The sequence below is a fragment of the Salmo salar genome, chromosome ssa10 (genome assembly GCF_905237065.1).
Source record: "Salmo salar chromosome ssa10, Ssal_v3.1, whole genome shotgun sequence".
Taxonomy (NCBI): domain Eukaryota; kingdom Metazoa; phylum Chordata; class Actinopteri; order Salmoniformes; family Salmonidae; genus Salmo; species Salmo salar.
Window position 1 is genome coordinate 120,799,882 of NC_059451.1, and position 23,526 is coordinate 120,823,407.

The following is a 23,526-nucleotide window of genomic DNA, read 5'->3' on the forward strand; positions in this document are numbered from 1 at the left end:
GGAATAGTCTATACTGGAGTAGTCTATACTGGAATAGTCTATACTGGAATAGTCTATACTAGAGTAGTCTATACTGGAGTAGTCTATACTGGAATAGTCTATACTAGAGTAGTCTATACTGGAGTAGTCTATACTGGAGTAGTCTATACTAGAGTGGTCTATACTGGAATAGTCTATACTGAAGTAGTCTATACTGGAATAGTCTATACTGGAGTAGTCTATACTGGAATAATCTATACTAGAGTAGTCTATACTGGAATAGTCTATACTAGAGTAGTCTATACTGGAATAGTCTATACTAGAGTAGTCTATACTGGAATAGTCTATACTGGAATAGTCTATACTAGAGTAGTTTATACTGGAATAGTCTATACTGGAATAGTCTATACTAGAGTAGTCTATACTGGAATAGTCTATACTGGAATAGTCTATACTGGAATAGTCTATACTAGAGTAGTCTATACTGGAGTAGTCTATACTGGGGTAGTCTATACTAGAGTAGTCTATACTGGAATAGTCTATACTGGAATAGTCTATACTAGAGTAGTCTATACTGGAGTAGTCTATACTAGAGTAGTCTATACTGGAGTAGTCTATAATGGAATAGTCTATACTGGAGTAGTCTCTACTGGAATAGTCTATACTGGAATAGTCTATACTAGAGTAGTCTATACTGGGGTAGTCTATACTGGAATAGTCTATACTAGAGTAGTCTATACTGGAGTAGTCTATATTGGAATAGTCTATACTGGAATAGTCTATACTGGAGTAGTCTATACTGGAGTAGTCTATACTGGAGTAGTCTATACTAGAGTAGTCTATACTGGAGTAGTCTATACTGGAATAGTCTATACTGGAATAGTCTATACTAGAGTAGTCTATACTGGAGTAGTCTATACTGGAGTAGTCTATACTGGAATAGTCTATACTAGAGTAATCTATACTGGAGTAGTCTATACTGGAATAGTCTATGCTGGAATAGTCTATACTGGAATAGTCTATACTGGAGTAGTCTATACTGAAGTAGTCTATACTAGAGTAGTCTATACTGGAATAGTCTATACTGAAGTAGTCTATACTGGAATAGTCTATACTGGAATAGTCTATACTAGAGTAGTTTATACTGGAATAGTCTATACTGGAATAGTCTATACTAGAGTAGTCTATACTGGAATAGTCTATACTGGAATAGTCTATACTAGAGTAGTCTATACTGGAGTAGTCTATACTGGGGTAGTCTATACTGGAATAGTCTATACTAGAGTAGTCTATACTAGAGTAGTCTATACTGGAATAGTCTATACTGGAATAGTCTATACTAGAGTAGTCTATACTGGAGTAGTCTATACTGGAGTAGTCTATACTAGAGTAGTCTATACTGGAGTAGTCTATACTGGAGTAGTCTATACTGGAATAGTCTATACTGGAATAGTCTATACTAGAGTAGTCTATACTGGAGTAGTCTATACTGGAGTAGTCTATACTAGAGTAGTCTATACTGGAGTAGTCTATACTGGAATAGTCTATACTGGAATAGTCTATACTAGAGTAGTCTATACTGGAGTAGTCTATACTGGAGTAGTCTATACTGGAATAGTCTATACTAGAGTAGTCTATACTGGAGTAGTCTATACTGGAATAGTCTATACTGGAGTAGTCTATGCTGGAATAGTCTATACTGGAATAGTCTATACTGGAGTAGTCTATACTGAAGTAGTCTATACTAGAGTAGTCTATACTGGAATAGTCTATACTGGAGTAGTCTATACTGGAGTAGTCTATACTGGAGTAGTCTATACTAGAGTAGTCTATACTGGAGTAGTCTATACTGGAATAGTCTATACTAGAGTAGTCTATACTGGAGTAGTCTATACTGGAATAGTCTATACTAGAGTAGTCTATACTGGAGTAGTCTATACTGGGGTAGTCTATACTGGAATAGTCTATACTAGAGTAGTCTATACTGGAGTAGTATATACTAGAGTAGTCTATACTGGAGTAGTCTATACTAGAGTAGTCTATACTGGAGTAGTCTATACTGGAATAGTCTATACTGGAGTAGTCTATACTGGAATAGTCTATACTGGAATAGTCTATACTAGAGTAGTCTATACTGGAGTAGTTTATACTGGAATACTCTATACTGGAATAGTCTATACTGGAATAGTCTATACTAGAGTAGTTTATACTGGATTAGTCTATACTGGAATAGTCTATACTGGAATAGTCTATACTAGAGTAGTTTATACTGGAATAGTCTATACTGGAATAGTCTATACTAGAGTAGTTTATACTGGAATAGTCTATACTGGAATAGTCTATACTGGAATAGTCTATACTAGAGTAGTTTATACTGGAATAGTCTATACTGGAATAGTCTATGCTGGAATAGTCTATACTAGAGTAGTTTATACTGGAATAGTCTATACTGGAATAGTCTATACTAGAGTAGTTTATACTGGAATAGTCTATACTGGAATAGTCTATGCTGGAATAGTCTATACTAGAGTAGTTTATACTGGAATAGTCTATACTGGAATAGTCTATGCTGGAATAGTCTATACTAGAGTAGTCTATACTGGAGTAGTCTATACTGGAATAGTCTATGCTGGAATAGTCTATACTAGAGTAGTCTATACTGGAGTAGTCTATACTGGAATAGTCTATACTGGAATAGTCTATACTGGAGTAGTCTATACTGGAATAGTCTATAGCTGGAATAGTCTATACTAGAGTAGTCTATACTGGAGTAGTCTATACTAGAGTAGTCTATACTGGAGTAGTCTATACTGGAATAGTCTATACTGGAGTAGTCTATACTGGAATAGTCTATACTGGAATAGTCTATACTAGAGTAGTCTATACTGGAGTAGTTTATACTGGAATAGTCTATACTGGAATAGTCTATACTGGAATAGTCTATACTAGAGTAGTTTATACTGGATTAGTCTATACTGGAATAGTCTATACTGGAATAGTCTATACTAGAGTAGTTTATACTGGAATAGTCTATACTGGAATAGTCTATACTAGAGTAGTTTATACTGGAATAGTCTATACTGGAATAGTCTATACTGGAATAGTCTATACTAGAGTAGTTTATACTGGAATAGTCTATACTGGAATAGTCTATGCTGGAATAGTCTATACTAGAGTAGTTTATACTGGAATAGTCTATACTGGAATAGTCTATACTAGAGTAGTTTATACTGGAATAGTCTATACTGGAATAGTCTATGCTGGAATAGTCTATACTAGAGTAGTTTATACTGGAATAGTCTATACTGGAATAGTCTATGCTGGAATAGTCTATACTAGAGTAGTCTATACTGGAGTAGTCTATACTGGAATAGTCTATGCTGGAATAGTCTATACTAGAGTAGTTTATACTGGAATAGTCTATACTGGAATAGTCTATGCTGGAATAGTCTATACTGGAGTAGTCTATACTGGAATAGTCTATACTGGAATAGTCTATGCTGGAATAGTCTATACTAGAGTAGTTTATACTGGAATAGTCTATACTGGAATAGTCCATGTTCTAGTATAAGAAGATGTATCATCACTGTCCTCTTCTCATCACATTAAAAAGCAGTTACAAAAGTCCAGACAAAGCTAACCTGCAGCCACTGGAGCGTGTGGTGGAGTAATCCGTTATGAAACACAACGCTAACCACATAACATCCCGGTCTGAGTAAGAGAGCGCGTCCAGACAAAGCTAACCCGTGATAGACAGACCAGAACATGAAGTCAAATATTCTCCGGATACTGGTTCGTACGTTCTCACGTCGTACAAGAAATCGTGTCAAGAGTCTGGTTGAGTGGTAACGCTCTCTACATGTGTTCCCATGGCGACGGGGTCGGAGATATTCTGTTCAGCTCTTACTTTCTGTGTCTCTCTCTCTCTCTGGCTCCATCGTCACTGGACTGTCTTCACACTGGGTGAGTGACCTGGATCACTCAACGACGTAGATAAGGGCGCTTCAGTAAGCAAAATACTCTGAGCTCCAGCTACTGTGAACCTATGCTGTCTAATAGTTTGGGAGAAGCTGACAAGGGTGAACGACCTGTACCAGAACAGAACAGTCCTGAAGTAATGTGAAAGAAATCAGATATCATACCAAAAGTATACTGTGTTTGGTGTGCCCTGAAGAAGAAGAAGAGGAAGAGGAAGAAGAAGAAGAGGAGGAAGAAGAAGAAGAGGAAGAGGAAGAGGAAGAAGAAGAAGAGGAAGAGGAAGAAGAAGAAGAGGAAGAGGAAGAAGAAGAAGAGGAAGAGGAAGAGGAAGAAGAAGAAGAGGAAGAGGAAGAAGAAGAAGAGGACGAAGAAGAAGAAGAAGAGGAAGAGGAAGAAGAGAGGGAAAGGGAGAGGCAGAAAGAAAAAGAGGATAGAGAGGGGGGGAATAAAAAGAGTGGAGAAAATGAATGAGAGAGAGAGAGAGAGAGAGAGAGAGAGAGAGAGAGAGAGAGAGAGAGAGAGAGAGAGAGAGAGAGAGAGAGAGAGAGAGAGAGAGAGAGAGAGAGAGAGAGAGAGAGAGAGAAAGGGGTGCAAAGGATTGATACTGTATCTCTGCTTACCTCAGACCTTTTCTACACCACATTCACTGAAAATCAAACACTTAGCCTACATTTCACTAACATTTAAACAAACAATTACCCTAATAGCAAAAAAAGACATTGGGTAAATACAATGACTGAGACAATGTGTGTGTGCCTGTGTGATCTGTGGAGAACATGACGCAGACCCAAATCAGTCTCAGTATAAATGTCAGAAAATAACATCAAAAATCCACTGACTGACAGCCCCTCTATAATCCACTGACTGACTGGTCCTCTATAATCTACTGACTGCCAGCCCCTCTATAATCCACTGACTGACAGCCCCTCTATAATCCACTGACTGCCAGGCCCTCTATAATCCACTGACTGCCAGGCCCTCTATAATCCACTGACTGACAGCCCCTCTATAATCCACGGACTGACAGACCCTCTATAATCCACTGACTGCCAGCCCCTCTATAATCCACTGACTGCCAGCTCCTCTATAATCCACTGACTGACAGCCCCTCTATAATCCACTGACTGACAGCCCCTCTATAATCCACTGATTGACAGCCCCTCTATAATCCACTGACTGACAGACCCTCTATAATCCACTGACTGACAGCCCCTCTATAATCCACTGACTGACAGCCCCTCTATAATCCACTAACTGCCAGCCCCTCTATAATCCGCTGACTGCCAGCCCCTCTATAATCCACTGACTGACAGCCCCTCTATAATCCACTGACTGACAGCCCCTCTATAATCCACTGACTGCCAGGCCCTCTATAATCCACTGACTGACAGCCCCTTTATAATCCACTGACTGACAGCCCCTCTATAATCCACTGACTGACAGCCCCTCTATAATCCACTGACTGACAGCCTCTCTATAATCCATTAACTGACAGCCCCTCCATAATCCACTGACTGCCAGACCCTCTATAATCCACTGACTGACAGCCCCTCTATAATCCACTGACTGACATACCCTCTATAATCCACTGACTGCCAGCCCCTCTATAATCCACTGACTGACAGCCCCTCTATAATCCACTAACTGCCAGCCCCTCTATAATCCGCTGACTGCCAGCCCCTCTATAATCCACTGACTGACAGTCCCTCTATAATCCACTGACTGCCAGCCCCTCTATAATCCACTGACTGACAGCCCCTCTATAATCCACTGACTGCCAGCCCCTCTATAATCCACTGACTGACAGCCCCTCTATAATCCACTGACTGCCAGCCCCTCTATAATCCACTGATTGACAGCCCCTTTATAATCCACAGACTGCCAGCCCCTTTATAATCCACTGATTGACAGCCCCTCTATAATCCACTGATTGACAGCCCCTTTATAATCCACTGACTGCCAGCCCCTCTATAATCCACTGACTGACAGCCCCTCTATAATCCACTGACTGACAGACCCTCTATAATCCACTGATTGACAGCCCCTTTATAATCCACTGACTGCCAGCCCCTCTATAATCCACTGACTGACAGCCCCTCTATAATCCACTGACTGACAGCCCCTCTATAATCCACTGACTGACAGCTCCTCTATAATCCACTGACTGCCAGACCCTCTATAATCCACTGACTGACAGCCTCTCTATAATCCATTGACTGACAGCCCCTCCATAATCCACTGACTGCCAGACTCTCTATAATCCACTGACTGCCAGACCCTCTATAATCCACTGACTGACAGCCCCTCTATAATCCACTGACTGACAGACCCTCTATAATCCACTGACTCACAGCCCCTCTATAATCCACTGACTGACAGCCCCTCTATAATCCACTGACTGACAGCCCCTCTATAATCCACTGACTGACAGACCCTCTATAATCCACTGACTGACAGCCCCTCTATAATCCCTCTATAATCCACTGACTGACAGCCCCTCTATAATCCACTGACTGACAGGTCCTCTATAATCCACTGACTGCCAGACCCTCTATAATCCACTGACTGCCACTACTGGAAAAGGCAGAAACAGAAAATAGGGAATAATGTCATCCATCCAACAAGTTACCTACAGTATAGGGCCCTGGTCAAAAGTAGTGCATTTATAAGGAATAGGGTGCCATTTGGGACAGATCAAAACTCTCCACTCTGTTCCAGGTCTATCTGTCTTAACTACACCCTCTGTTCCAGGTCTATCTGTTTTAACTACACCCTCTGTTCCAGGTCTATCTGTCTTAACTACACCCTCTGTTCCAGGTCTATCTGTCTTAACTACACCCTCTGTTCCAGGTTTATCTGTTTTAACTACACCCTCTGTGCCAGGTCTATCCAGGTCTATCTGTCTTAACTACACCCTCTGTTCCAGGTCTATCTGTTTAAACTACACCCTCTGTTCCAGGTCTATCTGTCTTAACTACACCCTCTGTGCCAGGTCTATCTGTTTTAACTACACCATCTGTTCCAGGTCTATCTGTCTTAACTACACCCTCTGTTCCAGGTTTATCTGTTTTAACTACACCCTCTGTGCCAGGTCTATCCAGGTCTATCTGTTTTAACTACACCCTCTGTTCCAGGTCTATCTGTCTTAACTACACCCTCTGTTCCAGGTCTATCTGTTTTAACTACACCCTCTGTTCCAGGTCTATCTGTCTTAACTACACCCTCTGTGCCAGGTCTATCTGTCTTAACTACACCCTCTGTTCCAGGTTTATCTGTCTTAACTACACCCTCTGTGTCTATCCAGGTCTATCTGTTTTAACTACACCCTCTGTTCCAGGTCTATCTGTCTTAACTACACCCTCTGTTCCAGGTCTATCTGTTTTAACTACACCCTCTGTTCCAGGTCTATCTGTCTTAACTACACCCTCTGTTCCAGGTCTATCTGTCTTAACTACACCCTGTTCCAGGTCTATCTGTCTTAACTACACCCTCTGTTCCAGGTCTATCTGTTTTAACTACAACCTCTGTTCCAGGTCTATCTGTCTTAACTACACCCTCTGTTCCAGGTCTATCTGTCTTAACTACACCCTCTGTTCCAGGTCTATCTGTCTTAACTACACCCTCTGTTCCAGGTCTATCTGTTTTAACTACACCCTCTGTTCCAGGTCTATCTGTCTTAACTACACCCTCTGTTCCAGGTCTATCTGTCTTAACTACACCCTCTGTGCCAGGTCTATCTGTCTTAACTACACCCTCTGTTCCAGGTCTATCTGTTTTAACTACACCCTCTGTTCCAGGTCTATCTGTCTTAACTACACCCTCTGTTCCAGGTCTATCTGTTCTAACTACACCCTCTGTTCCAGGTCTATCTGTCTTAACTACACCCTCTGTTCCAGGTCTATCTGTTTTAACTACACCCTCTGTTCCAGGTCTATCTGTTTTAACTACACCCTCTGTTCCAGGTTTATCTGTTTTAACTACACCCTCTGTTCCAGGTCTATCTGTCTTAACTACACCCTCTGTTCCAGGTTTATCTGTTTTAACTACACCCTCTGTTCCAGGTTTATCTGTTTTAACTACACCCTCTCAGTGTATTTTTCCTTTCATTCATGAACCCAATGCTTTAATGAATGAGATAACGATGGCTACCTCAAACCCCTGATTATTTCATTTGTTCGGATGACTACTAAGCTAATTGGTAGGGTCATCACTAACAACCATCCATCCCTGGGATACAACTCTGTGTGGTTTACTCCTGGTGAAACCAGCAATCTATAGCATGTTGCTGTTTTCATGCTGAGTATTTAAAATTAAAGCCTTAGTGTGCGATTTAAAATAGGTAGCTACATAGAAACAGTAGTCTGGATATAGGTCATCCTCATGGCCAATGATACTGGCATTTACAATGTAATACTACTGTAAACTATGATTATTTTATATATTTTTAACTAGGCAAGTCAGTTAAGAACAAATTCTTATTTACAATGACAGCCTACCCCAGCAACACTGGGCAAATTGTGCACCACCCTATGGAACTCCCAATCAAGGCCAGATGTGATACAGCCTGGATTCAAACCAGGGACTGTAGTGACACCTCTTGCACTGAGATGCAGTGCCTTAGACCACTGCACCACAATGTCATATGAAATTGTAGAATTTAGCAGACACTCTAATCCAGAGCAATTTACAGTAATGAGTAATTTAGCAGACTCTCTTATCCAGCATTGATTTTCATACTGGTCCCACATGGGAATCAAACCCACAACCCTGGCGTCACTAGCACCATGCTCTACCAACTGAGCTACAAGAAACCACACCTCAGTCACCACATAACGACTATGTCACATTACAGTGCCCTGTAAACTCATTATATAGTCAGCGACTAACACACAGCCCACAATGACTGAGGTACAGTAGGTCTGTCTGCAGCAGGAACCCTCTTCTTGCACTCCAGTCCAGATTGAAAGAGCAACAGGAAGAGAATTAAAAGGCACTCTGCCAGAGCCCAGAGATAGAACGAGAGAGAACGAGAGAGGGGGCAGTGACAGAGAAAGAGAAAGAGAGGGAGAGACTTGGTTGCGACACAATTGTGGCTGGAGGGAACAGGAAAGACTAGGAGCTGGAAGAGAAGAGTCCCATTTCATTAGAAGAATGCCTGAGTCAGGGGAAGGGAGTGTGTGTGTGTGTGTGTGTGTGTGTGTGTGTGTGTGTGTGTGTGTGTGTGTGTGTGTGTGTGTGGGGGAAGGGGAAAGGAGACATTAAGGCCCAGTGAGTCAGTCACATAACAGGGAGAGGCCGTGAAAACAGAGGAGAGGAGGAGGAGGGGAGAGGAGAGGAAGATGAGAGGAAGGGAAGAGTGGAGGAGAACGGAGGGGAGGAGAGGAGGGGAGGGGAGATGAGGGGAGGGGAGAGGTAAAACAACCAAATATCACGACCATTGCATGTTCTTCAAAATATCTGCAGACTCATTGGTATTTTTTAATAGTACAGTCAACTTCAGTTCTGTTAAGGTATCCTCTCTAGAATCTAAAGATCAGGAGAATTCCTTCATAGTTTTATGATTCTAACAGAGGTTCCCTAAAAGCCCCGGGAGACAACACGGCCATTCTTCCCTGTCACTGAGTCATCTGTATTCCACTGAAGCTCCATACACATTCCATGATCTACATTTTAAAACGGCTAGACAATCTCCCAATTATGACAACAACAAGAAAACGAGGTATAGACTATTTTCCATACAGAGTCAATACACAGACACAGACCAGTTATTTAAATTACAATTAAGGAAGGGGGGGGACTTGAACTGTAGCAGTTTATCTTCAACTTTTTTAAATGGTTAAGTTTTGGCATGACAAGCGGTTCAGTGAAAGACTACAGTGTTGGAGAGAACGGGTGGAAAACAATCAGATATCACACGGTTTAATAATTCCCCGCATCCCGCTTCCCCTGGTAACTCATGTGTTGGGATTCCCCTTGTTTTCAACACTGAAGTGTCTATTAACTCAACTCTACAGTATCTGTGGTTCGTTGGGAACTGATACTAAACATTACAATATACCATACACACACACACACACACACACACACACACATTTATACATAGTTTGACTTGTCAGGCAGCTGTGAGTGAGCTCAGAGTGCAGCTGTAAGCCCCTGGGTTCACAGAGAGTGAGAGGATACACACACACACACACACAACCACAGGAAGTCCGTCCAATCAAGTCCAGGGGACACTTCCTCTTTATCTAGAGGAAACAGACCAGTTGTTTGTCCTCCGCCTCGCTGCTCGCCTTGGCCGCTCGGTCCAACGATTCTTGGTCTTTATCTAACTCTCCCTATTTTCCTTAACACTAGAACTGCTGGACCTCGAGGGACCTTCCTTCTAGCTAATAAGGGACCTCCCTTCTAGCTAATGAGGGACCTCCCTTCTAGCTAATGAGGGACCTCCCTTCTAGCTAATGAGGGACCTCCCTTCTAGCTAATGAGGGAACTCCCTTCTTGCTAATGAGGGACCTCCCTTCTAGCTAATGAGGGACCTCCCTTCTAGCTAATGAGGGACCTCCCTTCTAGCTAATGAGGGACCTCCCTTCTTGCTAATGAGGGACCTCCCTTCTAGCTAATGAGGGACCTCCCTTCTAGCTAATGAGGGACCTCCCTTCTAGCTAATGAGGGACCTCCCTTCTAGCTAATGAGGGACCTCCCTTCTTGCTAATGAGGGACCTCCCTTCTAGCTAATGAGGGACCTCCCTTCTAGCTAATGAGGGACCTCCCTTCTAGCTAATGAGGGACCTCCCTTCTAGCTAATGAGCTAACATTCTAACAGTGTAATTAAAACATTTCATATGTAATCGACAAAACAAAAAATATTGGGTTGTGTTTATGAAGGCCTTTGATAGCATTAGAATACGATTTATTAATGTATTTATTTCAAATAACACAATAGTATTTTCCTCTTGTTATTCTTCATCACTGTTGTGGGACTACAACGGCTGTGCATGTGCTTTATTATTCTGCGCGGAGGGAGGGAGGCATCTCCCATCTCTTCTTCATGGTACCAGCCAAGCGTGTTTTTCTTTGCGAGCAACTTGTGAAGTGACAGTGAAGAGAAGAAAATTGCCCATGGTGACATTTTGCTCCTTGTCAATGTAACATTCCACAAGCCTCGTCATCACATTCTCCGACACTCGCTCACCTGCTGCCCGATGTGAATCTTTTCCCAGATATGGGAAAGCCGTTTATCGCGTACAATTACACACCCCTCACCGTGCTGCCTATTCCAAGTAGGTCAGAGTAGACTGATAAAGACTGCTTGGATTCTGTGGACTGATATAGGATACATACCATTTTCAGATTATTATTATAATGGATCAATACCAATATAATGGCCTGCCCTGTTCTTCATTCACAATTGGTGATTTACGTAATTATGCATCGTTTGAAACCCCACATTGATCAACTCACCCATTCTCCCCCTTCCTACATGACCATACTTTACTTCATTGTATTTCATCTGTTGCTATACGGGGTGGCAGGTATCCTAGTGGTTAGAGCTTTGGACTAGTAACCGAAAGGTTGCAAGATCAAGTCCCTGAGCGGACAAAGTGAAAAATCTGTCGTTCTGCCCCCTGAACAAGGCAGTTAACCCACTGTTCCTAGGCTGTCATTGAAAATAAGAATTTATTCTTAACTGAACTGCCTAGTTAAATAAAGGTAAAAAATAGATATGTGTGAAATTAGTTTAAGGCTTCAGTCTAGTCAATCCCTGCGCCCAGGGCTTAGTCAGAGTCAGTCAATGCCCAGAGAGAGGCTTAAAGAGAGCAGGGTTTAAAGGTTGACACGGGAGTGGAAATTCATTCCTGTCTCGTCTTGTCCTGTCCATGTTTTTCCTGTACTGTCCTGATCCCGCAACAGTTCAATAACTCCGGAACATTCCTGTCCCGTCCCATGTTCATTTTCTGCGCACAGAAATATGTAGGATTTTGTGTTTTTTTGGGGAGTATTGAAAAGAATTTCAGTAATGGAATATGCGACTGTGATATGTGGTTGTCTTACCTATTTTAGTTAAATTCTCTGACTGTAGGCCTACATCTCTCTGGATGAGAGTGTATTCTATATGACCTAAATGTAGATGGATGGATGAGGACTGAACTGCCTAGTTAAATAAAGGTAAAAAATAGACCCCAGCAGGATGGTCTACTCAGCACAGTATAAATCTATAGCCTACTGCAGTATAAATCTATAGCCTACTGCAGTATAAATCTATAGCCTACTGCTGTATAAATCTATAGCCTACTGCAGTATAAATCTATAGCCTACTGCAGTATAAATCTATAGCCTACTGCTGAACACAGTATAAATCTATAGCCTACTGCAGTATAAATCTATAGCCTACTGCAGTATAAATCTATAGCCTACTGCAGTATAAATCTATAGCCTACTGCTGAACACAGTATAAATCTATAGCCTACTGCAGTATAAATCTATAGCCTACTGCAGTATAAATCTATAGCCTACTGCAGTATAAATCTATAGCCTACTGCTGAACACAGTATAAATCTATAGCCTACTGCTGAACACAGTATAAATCTATAGCCTACTGCTGAACACAGTATAAATCTATAGCCTACTGCAGTATAAATCTATAGCCTACTGCTGAACACAGTATAAATCTATAGCCTACTGCTGAACACATGCGAACAACACATTAACATTTACAACAACAACAAACAACCCTGAGCGGCAGTACTGCATAAGTCAATCTATTTTTATTCCATTCTTCACCTCCGATGGCTGGGATTTAGTTATATACGTGAACAATTGGGTTGGTAGCCTATAGTATTTCATTAAAAAGCAGCCTTTTTTTTTTTTGCAAGCCACATTCGGTTCCTTTCTTGTCAAAGACAACTCCATCAAATATAGCAAAAACATCTCTCTTTCCTTAGCTCTAATGTTAATGTTAGTGACTGGTCCTTGGCTGGAACAAGACGTTGCAAATTCTTTGAAGGCTTCATCACTTAGCCTGGTGACGTAGCTCGGCATCTGACTCTGAGGTAGCCTGGTGACGTAGGTCGGCATCTGACTCTGAGGTAGCCTGGTGACGTAGCTTGGCATCTGACTCTGAGGTAGCCTGGTGACGTAGCTTGGCATCTGACTCTGAGGTAGCCTGGTGACGTAGGTCGGCATCTGACTCTGAGGTAGCCTGGTGACGTAGATTGGCATCTGACTCTGAGGTAGCCTGGTGACGTAGCTTGGCATCTGACTCTGAGGTAGCCTGGTGACGTAGCTTGGCATCTGACTCTGAGGTAGCCTGGTGACGTAGGTCGGCATCTGACTCTGAGGTAGCCTGGTGACGTAGCTTGGCATCTGACTCTGAGGTAGCCTGGTGACGTAGGTCGGCATCTGACTCTGAGGTAGCCTGGTGACGTAGGTCGGCATCTGACTCTGAGGTAGCCTGGTGACGTAGCTTGGCATCTGACTCTGAGGTAGCCTGGTGACGTAGCTTGGCATCTGACTCTGAGGTAGCCTGGTGACGTAGGTCGGCATCTGACTCTGAGGTAGCCTGGTGACTGGCAACAACTGGAGCCAACAGGAGGGGGGGAATTACAATACATTTTTTCATCGATTTTTATTAAGTAAACTATATTATATTAAGTAAACTATATTATATTAAGTAAACTATATTATATTAAGTATATATATATATTAATATATATTGTATTAAGTAAACTATATTATATTAAGAAAATTGCAAACACCCTGTGGCTCACTTGGTAGAGCATGGTGTTTGCAACGCCAGGATTGTGGGTTCGATTCCCATGGGGGGCCAGAATGGGGGGGGAAATGTATGAATTGAAATGTATGCATTCACTACTGTAAGTCGCTCTGGATAAGAGCGTCTGCTAAATGACTAAAATGTAAATTATATTAAGTATATATATATTAATATATATTGTATTAAGTAAACTATATTATATTAAGTATATATATATTAATATATATTATATTAAGTAAACTATATTATATTAAATAAATTATATTATATTAAGTGGACTATATTATATTAAGTAAACTATATTATATTATGCCTAGCCTACACATTCGGTATTTTCTTAAATGTTTCACAAATGTCATATTTCCACCCCAGAAACTCTGTTTATAATTTGTCCTGTACTGCCCATTCCGGTAGACTGGTGATCCTGTCCCATCCTGTCTCAAACTTGACTCCAGAACTTGACTCCCATTGCTGCCAGAATCCCTTGGGATTCCGTGTCAGCCTCTAGAGCTGGGTGAAGAGCATGAGTCTGTCTGGCTCTATCTGGGGTGAGGGATGGGTTTGGATGGGTGTGATGCTGAAGATAAGTGTGTGTGTGTTAAATATAGTGTGTGGGATTAGAGGTGTGTGAACATGTGTTTTGATGTATGCATATGTAGGCATAAGAGTAGTTACCAAAAAAAATGCACCTGACATTTAAAAGGCAATACATATTGTGTTTAAACCCTTGACTACTGATCAAATCAAATCAAATGTTATTGGTCACATACACGTGTTTAGCAGATGTTATTGCGCGTGTAGCAAAATTCTTGTGTTTCTAGCTCCAACAGTGCAGTAAAATCTAACAAGTAATTACAATAGGCTGAGAGTTATTCTTAGAACTGGGCAGCTACGAAAGCATTCTATCATAACATAACGTGACCTTCAGCAAGACGACACAATCCCACATACAGCGAGAACAATTTTGAAGATCAAGCCTATTCAAAAAGCAGGTGGAATTGCAACGCATGCTGGTGTAAACCAGAGGAACATATGCCAGAGCCCTTTTTCCAAAAACCCCAGGAAAAAAAGCACACCCCTCTCCTCTTACCTCGACCGTGTAAATTATTTTGTCTGCCACACTAAAAAGTGTCATTTTCACAGTGTATCTAGATAACAAAGATACTGAACCCACTACAGGGCTAGTCAGATACTGACCCCATTACAGGGCTACTCAGGTACTGAACCCATTACAGGGCTACTCAGATACTGACCCCATTACAGGGCTACTCAGGTACTGAACCCATTACAGGGCTACTCAGATACTGAACCCATTACAGGGCTACTCAGATACTGAACCCACTACAGGGCTACTCAGGTACTGAACCCATTACAGGGCTACTCAGGTACTGAACCCATTACAGGGATACTCAGGTACTGAACCCATTACAGGGCTACTCAGATACTGAACCCATTACAGGGTTACTCAGATACTGAACCCATTACAGGGCTACTCAGATACTGAACCCATTACAGGGCTACTCAGGTACTGAACCCATTACAGGGCTACTCAGATACTGAACCCATTACAGGGCTACTCAGATACTGAACCCATTACAGGGCTACTCAGATACTGAACCCATTACAGGGCTACTCAGATACTGAACCCATTACAGGGCTACTCAGGTACTGAACCCATTACAGGGCTACTCAGATACTGAACCCATTACAGGGCTACTCAGGTACTGAACCCATTACAGGGCTACTCAGATACTGAACCCATTACAGGGCTACTCAGGTACTGAACCCATTACAGGGCTACTCAGATACTGAAACCATTACATCACACACATTAAATGAAGAGTCCTCCAGCGATAGAAAAAAGCAATTTTCATATTGAGCCAATAGATAGATACTCCATTTAGTTCCTGGCTCTCAGCGGACCAGTGTGTGCGTGTGCACGCGTGTGTGTGTGTGCGTGTGTGTGTGTGTGCGTGTGTGTGTGTAGACCGCAGCCTGGTGAATGGTGCCGGAGGGAGGAGTAGAGTGGGGCTGATAGGATACGAGAAAACAGAGCAAGCAGAGATGACCTTCCAGGCCTGGTTTTCCTCTGTCTGTCTGTCTGTCTGTCTGTCTGTCTGTCTGTCTGTCTGTCTGTCTGTCTGTCTGTCTGTCTGTCTGTCTGTCTGTCTGTCTGTCTGTCTGCCTGATTTACTGCTTGTCTGTCTGTCTGTCTGTCTGTCTGTCTGTCTGTCTGTCTGTCTGTCTGTCTGTCTGTCTGTCTGTCTGCCTGTCTGTCTGTCTTCCTGCCTGTCTGTCTTCCTGCCTGTCTGTCTGTCTTCCTGCTTTACTAAATGCCTGGCTGCCTAAACCAGTTGATACAGATACATACCTAGCTAGATAAGGGAATGGGGAAGAGAGAGAGAGACAGACAGATAAAGAGAAAGAGAGAGAGAAAGAAAGAAAGAAAGAAAGAAAGAAAGAAAGAAAGAAAGAAAGAAAGAAAGAAAGAAAGAAAGAAAGAAAGAAAGAAAGAAAGAAAGAAAGAAAGAAAGAAAGAAAGAAAGAAAGAAAGAAAGAAAGAAAGAAAGAAAGAAAGAAAGGAGAAAGGTAGTGGATAAGTGCATTAGTATAATTCACCTGGTTTAATTAGAGCCATGCAGATATCAGACACCCAGCCAAGCAGTCAGCCACCTCATTTACAGAGAGAAATACAAACCCTCCAACCCAAAAAGGCCTGTGGTGTTGATGGTATCCTAAATGAAATGATAAAATATACAGACCACAAATTCCAATTGGCTATACTTAAACTCTTTAACATCATCTATGGTGAATCACTAAAACTATACAGAAATACACTACGGAAAAAGAAGGAACAGCACGTCAGAAATCAGCTCAATGTAATTGAAGAATCCATAGAATCTAACCACTTCTGGGAAAATTGGAAAACACTAAACAAACAACAACACAAAGAATTATCTATCCAAAATGGAGATGTATGGGTAAACCACTTCTCCAATCTTTCTGGCTCTATAACAAAGAACAAACAGCAAAAACATGATCAAATACAAACATTAGAATCAACTATTAAAGACAACAAGAACCCACTGGATTCTCCAATTACATTGAATGAACTACAGGACAAAATACAAACCCTCCAAACCAAAAAGGCCTGTGGGGTTGATGGTATCCTAAATATACAGACCACGAATTCCAATTGGCTATACTTAACCTCTTTAACATCATCCTCAGCTCTGGCATCTTCCCCAATATTTGGAACCAAGGACTGATCACCCTAATCCACAAAAGTGGAGACAAATTTGACCCCAATAACTACCGTGGTATATGCGTCAACAGCAACCTTGGGAAAATCCTCTGCATTATCATTAACTGCAGAATCATACATTTCCTCAGTGAAAACAATGTACTGAGCAAATGTCAAATTTTCTCTTTACCAAATTACCATACGACAGACCACGTATTCACCCTGCACACCCTAATTGACAAACAAACAAAACAAAGGCAGTTTTCTCATGTCTGCTGATTTCAAAAAAGCTTTTGACTCAATTTAGCATGAGGGTCTGCTATACAAATTGATGGAAAGTGGTGTTGGGGGGGAAAACATACGACATTATAAAATCCATGTACGCAAACAATAAGTGTGAAGTTAAAGTGGCAAAAAACACACATTTCTTTCCGCAGGGCCGTGGGGTGAGACAGGGATGTAGCTTAAGCCCCACCCTCTTCAACATATATGTAAACGAATTGACTAGGGCACTAGAACAGTCTGCAGCACCGGGCCTCACCCTACTAGAATCTGAAATCAAATGTCTACTGTTTGCTGATGATCTGGTGCTTCTGTCCCCAACCAAGGAGGGCCTACAGCAGCATCTAGATCTTCTGCCCAGATTCTGCCAGACCCTGGGCCCTGACAGTAAATCTCAGTAAGATCAAAAATAATGGTGTTCCAAAAAAGGTCCAGTCACCAGGACATCAAATACAAATTCCATCTAGACACCGTTGCCCTAGAGCACACAAAAAACTATACATACCTCGGCCTAAACATCAGCGCCACAGGTTACTTCCACAAAGCTGTGAATGATCTGAGAGACAAGGCAAGAATGCCCTTCAATGACATCAAAAGGAACATAAAAATCGACATACAAATTAGGATCTGGCTAAAAATACTTGAATCAGTTATTGCCCTTTATGGCTGTGAGGTCTGGGGTCCGCTCACCAAACAAGAATTCACAAAATGGGACAAACACCAAATTGAGATTTTGCATGCAGAATGCTGCTAAAATATCCTCAGTGTACAACGTAGAACACCAAATAATGCATGCAGAGCAGAATTAGGTCGATACCCGCTAATTATCAAAATCCAGAAAAGAACTGTAAAATTCTACAACCACCTAAAAGGAAGCGATTCCCAAACCTTCCATAACAAATCACCTACAGAGAGATGAACCTGGAGAAGAGTCCCCTAAGCAAGCTGGTCCTGGGGCTCTGTTCACTAACACAAACAGACCCCACAGAGCCCCAGGACAGCAACACAATCAGACCCAAATAAATCATGAGAAAACAAAAAGATAATTACTTGACACATTGGAAAGAATTAACAACAAAAAACAGAGCAAACCAGAATGCTATTTGACCCTAAACAGAGAGTACAAAGTAGCCGAATACCTGACCACTGTGACCGACACAAAATTAAGGAAAGCTATGTACAGACTCATTGAGCATAGCCTTGCTATTGAGAAAGGCCGTCGTAGGCAGACCTGGCACTCAAGAGAAGACAGACTATGTGTACACTGCCCACAAAATGAGGTGGAAACTGAGCTGCAGAACCTCCTGCCAAATGTATGACCATATCAGAGACACATAGAGAGAGGGAAAGAGAAAGCGGAAGGAAAGAGAGAGTGGAGAGGGAATGAGAGAGCAGAGAGGGAAAGAGAGAGCGGAGAAAGAAAGAGAGAGGAAAGAGGGAAAGAGAGAGCAGAGAGGGAAAGAGAGAGCAGAGAGGGAATGAGAGAGCAGAGAGGGAAAGAGAGAGCAGAGAGGGAAAGAGAGAGCAGAGAGGGAATGAGAGAGCAGAGAGGGAAAGAGAGAGGAAAGAGAGAGCGGAGACAGAAAGAGAGAGGAAAGAGGGAAAGAGAGAGCAGAGAGGGAATGAGAGAGCAGAGAGGGAAAGAGAGAGCAGAGAGGGAAAGAGAGAGCAGAGAGGGAATGAGAGAGCAGAGAGGGAAAGAGAGAGGAAAGAGAGAGCGGAGACAGAAAGAGAGAGGAAAGAGGGAAAGAGAGAGCAGAGAGGGAAAGAGAGAGCAGAGAGGGAAAGAGAGAGGCTCTGAATCCCACCATGTGGAACCATTAGCAGATTGATTAATTTAATCTCTTTAATGAGTGACATCTAAGCAGCAGAGCATACTGTCATCCCCTAAATACAGCGGGGCCAGGGACTAGGAAGACACTGCCATAGGCATTTCACACATTAATATCTTCTATCCAGACCTGGATTGGTCTAGATTGGGAGGGGACAGAGAATACACATCGGCACAGCCATTTTCCTTGTCTCTTTCTGGCTGTGTGTGTGTGCATGTTATTAGACAAGTATAATGATTGTTTTGTGAGTTATGTAAACAATATTGTTCCATCGCTTGCAACAGGGTTTTTGTTGAACGGTAGTCTATTATTACTTTGTTATTCATGTGTTGTTAAAGGGATACTTCAGGAGTCAGATGAACTGGTGGATACCATCTCTGCATCCAGTATGAAGGAAGTTATAGGTCCGTTTCGCAAGCCAATTGCTAACTAGCGTTAGTGCAACGACTGGAAGTCTTTGGGTATGTGCTAGCATGCTAGTCATTATGCTAACGCTAGTTAGCAATTTCGCTAGTGCTAGTTAGCAACTTCCCTTCAAACTGCACACAGAGACATACAAATGGTATTCATGAGTTCATTTGACTAAGAAGAAGATCCCTTTAACTGGCTGTTGTTGTGTGCAATGGTTTTGGATATTGTTTGGGTTAGTCTACAATGGACTAATGCAGCTCTCCACTATTGTTATAGTTTACTCAAGTAAGATTGATTTTATACTGTGGTATGCACACTTGATTAAACAACACAATATGTATTCAATCATTTCAGTAAGTATGTAAAAAGCCTCTCTCCTGTGGACATAACTTCTGGACTGCCACCCTCACTATCAGACAGCGAGGGTAAGACTGTGTGTGTGTGTGTGTGTGTGTGTGTGTGTGTGTGTGTGTGTGTGTGTGTGTGTGTGTGTGTGTGTGTTGGCAGCTGTTCTACCATCAACACACTACTATATTTTCTTTATTTGACAAGGCAAATTAAAAAAAACTTCCCACCCGGTCGCAACACATACAGGGAACAATGTGCAATGTATGTAAGTGTGAATATTTCTCTCCCCTTTCAAACCATTTAGCTCCCAGATATTAGAGATAGGGTTAGTAGCCCTGATTTGGAAAGAAAAGAAAGAGAAAGAGAAAGAGAAAGAGAGAGAGAGAGAGAGAGAGAGAGAGAGAGAGAGAGAGAGAGAGAGAGAGAGAGAGAGAGAGAGAGAGAGAGAGAGAGAGACGCACACTGCCCACAAAATGAGGTGGAAACAGAGCTGCAATTCCTAACCTCCTGCCAAATGTATGACCATATTAGAGACACATATTTCCCTCAGATTACACAGACCCACAAAGAATTCGAAAACAAACCCAATTTTGATAAACTCCCATATCTACTGGGTGAAATATCACAGTGTGCCATCACTGCAGCAAGATGTGTGACCTGTTGCCACAAGAAAAGGTCAACTAGTGAAGAACAAACACCATTGTAAATACAACCTATATTTATGTTTATTTATTTTCCCTTTTGTATTTTAACTATTTTCACGTCGCTACAACACTGTCTATAGACATAATATGACATTTGAAATGTCTTTATTCTGTAGGAACTTCTGTGAGTGTAATGTTTACTGTTCATTTGTATTGTTTATTTACCTTTTGTTTATTATCTTTTTCACTTGCTTTGGCAATGTTAACATATGTTTCCCATGCCAATAAAGCCCTTGAATATTAGAGAAAGCGAGAGAGAGGAACAGAGAAAGAGAGAGAGCAACAGGGAGAGAGAGGGAGAGAAAGAGAGAGAGAGAGAAAGAAAGAGAGAGAGAGAGAGAGAGAGAAAGAGAGGGAGGGAGATAAGCAACATGTAGGTCTATACGTGATGTTAGCCCAACACAATAATCATGAAAGGGGAGGACTCAGTCACTCAGTCAGCCAGAGCCAGTCACTCAGTCAGCCAGAGCCAGTCACTCAGTCAGCCAGAGCCAGTCAGCCAGAGCCAGTGAGAGGTAGAATAAGCGTTTGTCTTCCGTCTCGATAGGTTCTTATCCTGCAGTGTGGAGCGCTAAACTTGTAGAAATAGAATGACTAGAATAGGTGGTATTTCTATGGCAGCTATACAGCAAGTGCAGGCAGCAGCAAAGCTCTTTATACAGAGCAACAATGGAACGGAACAATTCAGTGCCCCAGGCCAGTAGCTAGTCTACGACCAGGCAGCTTCCATGTTTTGAAACCTTATACGCACTGACTTGTGCAGTATAATAAATAGAGAGATATAATGGTGTGTGGTTATAGACATTGTTTATAGGGATCATTTGAATGGGGAAATTTTAAAAATACCTGACATTTCATGTGTGCATTGTGCAGTGTTTTCATCAAAGACAAGCCTCTAACAGGTACAGTCATCTTCAGATTTCAAAATAACCCTTCTTCACTGCCAATTAAAAATAAAAATAAACATTTATTTAACTAGGCAAGTGAGTTAATAACAAATTCTTATTTACAATGACGGCCTACCCCGGCCAAACCCTAACACGGACGACGCTGCCGGCATCATGAATATCATTAACGATCAATATAGAGGTTTGAAACCTCTCTACTATTATACTGTACTCCAGCTAATATCTAGTGGAAAGGTGGGACTCCCACACGGTTCTATTATGTGATTAATGTTTAACTGTCAGTAAACTCTTGGCCCTGGAGCCACGGTGCATCCAACTGAGACAACTCGAGACGTTCCCATCTGGTGACCCCGCACGTCGTGGGAGACAAACCTCCGTTATGACGGGACCCCTGGGCAGCGAGCTGTCCATGCTGTCACTTCGAGTGGGAAAGATGCCAGCTTGAAGACGGACTGAGTTGACTGACATACATCGATTTTGACTTTCAACTCTCTTCCAATGTCGGCAGTCTGCCTTCTCTCTCGCCATAGAGAGAGGCAAGCTAACTGGTAAATGCAGTTTGTCAACGGTGTTTATAATGCCAGAGATTAAATGTGAATGTATCTTGCAAAATAAATGTTAGCATCATACATGCAATGAACATTTCAAATGAACATAGTCTATCATTAGTTTATTCAACCGTGTGGAATAACATATACATTATGTTCAATATACTGCACTTCTGACAACAAGCTATATATCTTGTAAAAATGCCGCTATGTATTGGCTAGTTAAAAGTACAACAGGCTTCATACTCCCAAACCTAATGACTTCCACTCATCTTAGTTGATAAACAGTCTCGGAAGATGTGCGCTGTTCGACAGAAGAAATGGGATATGAAAACGATCGTTCCAAGATTTCCTCTACCCAATACTGACATTCCTTTGAACAGATAGTCTTTCACTTACTAAAAATGATTGAATACATATTGTGTTGTTTAATCAAGTGTGCATACCACAGTATAAAATCAATCTTACTTGAGTAAACTATAACAATAGTGGAGAGCTGCATTAGTCCATTGTAGACTAACCCAAACAATATCCAAAACATTGTACTCAACAGTGCACACAACACAGTCAGTTAATAACAATGTAATAATTATATTCATGTTTCAACGTTATAGCCAACCATTCAACAGAAACTCCGTAACAACCTTGTTTACTTTACAGATTTTCCCATAACTTGTTTTCTCCATCACTTCGCGTTTTTTTTCCTCCCCCATCATCGATTTATAAAACATTCAGAATTGACTGAAGTTGCATACAGATCGTAGGCGAACAGCGTAGTGCTCTGTAGACTCTAACGCGACTTGCTAGGTAGGTATCATTGACTATTCTTACCTCAAAACTGCAGTATTTGTCCAGAACCTCAGCGCGAACTCTACGGTGTTTTCTCCACAAAAATATTGTCAGAATATAGATTTAAATGAGTGCAGAAAAAAAAACAATATAAAGATTGAAAGAAAACAGCCAAATTGGAGATGTGTGCCAAAGGAAAGAACCAACAAGCTTTTAGACTTCAGTCTTCAGCTTCTAAATTAGCCACGGATAACTATAGCACCGATTTAAGTCACGCAGTCTTGCAGCGGAGTAAGAGAAATCCGTACGCGAACAGTTTTGCTCGGAACTCCCTGAACAAACCGCACGCCGTAACGCACCGATCCGTCCAAACCGTGGTCCAGCCCCCTGGTTGGACACGCCTTCTTCTAACTCATTTATTCCTTTCAATTAGATTGTGAACACGGTGATCAAATATAATAATAATAATAACATTGCACAGGTGAAAGGACCGTAAAAAAAAAAACGTATATTGAATTAATTAAATGCAGTTTAATTATCCAAAACAATGCCAAAGATAACGCACCTCCCCCCATAAACACAAGAAGGGGTGTTTTGTTTGTTTGTTCTTTAGTGGGTGGAGAGAGCACGAGGCTGGGGTGACAGAAGTGGGTTTTTGGGCGCCCCTCGTGTCACTGAATCTACTACAGATGGGAGAGCAAGATAAGCGGGTCTTGAGACTTATCTCACAA

The 23,526-nt window shown here is 41.8% G+C and overlaps 1 protein-coding gene across 3 annotated transcripts in view; it reads right to left on the reverse strand.

Annotated features, from left to right (window-relative positions):
• LOC106561726 (tetraspanin-18) overlaps window positions 1–23,148 on the reverse strand; it is a 102,659-nt gene extending 79,511 nt beyond the window's left edge. For all 3 annotated transcript variants that reach the window (XM_045688562.1, XM_045688564.1, XM_045688563.1), the window contains exon 1: window positions 22,838–23,148. The gene's annotated coding sequence lies outside the window, so the exon portion shown is untranslated. The remainder of the gene's footprint in view (window positions 1–22,837) is intronic.
• Between the last annotated feature and the right edge of the window lie 378 nt (window positions 23,149–23,526).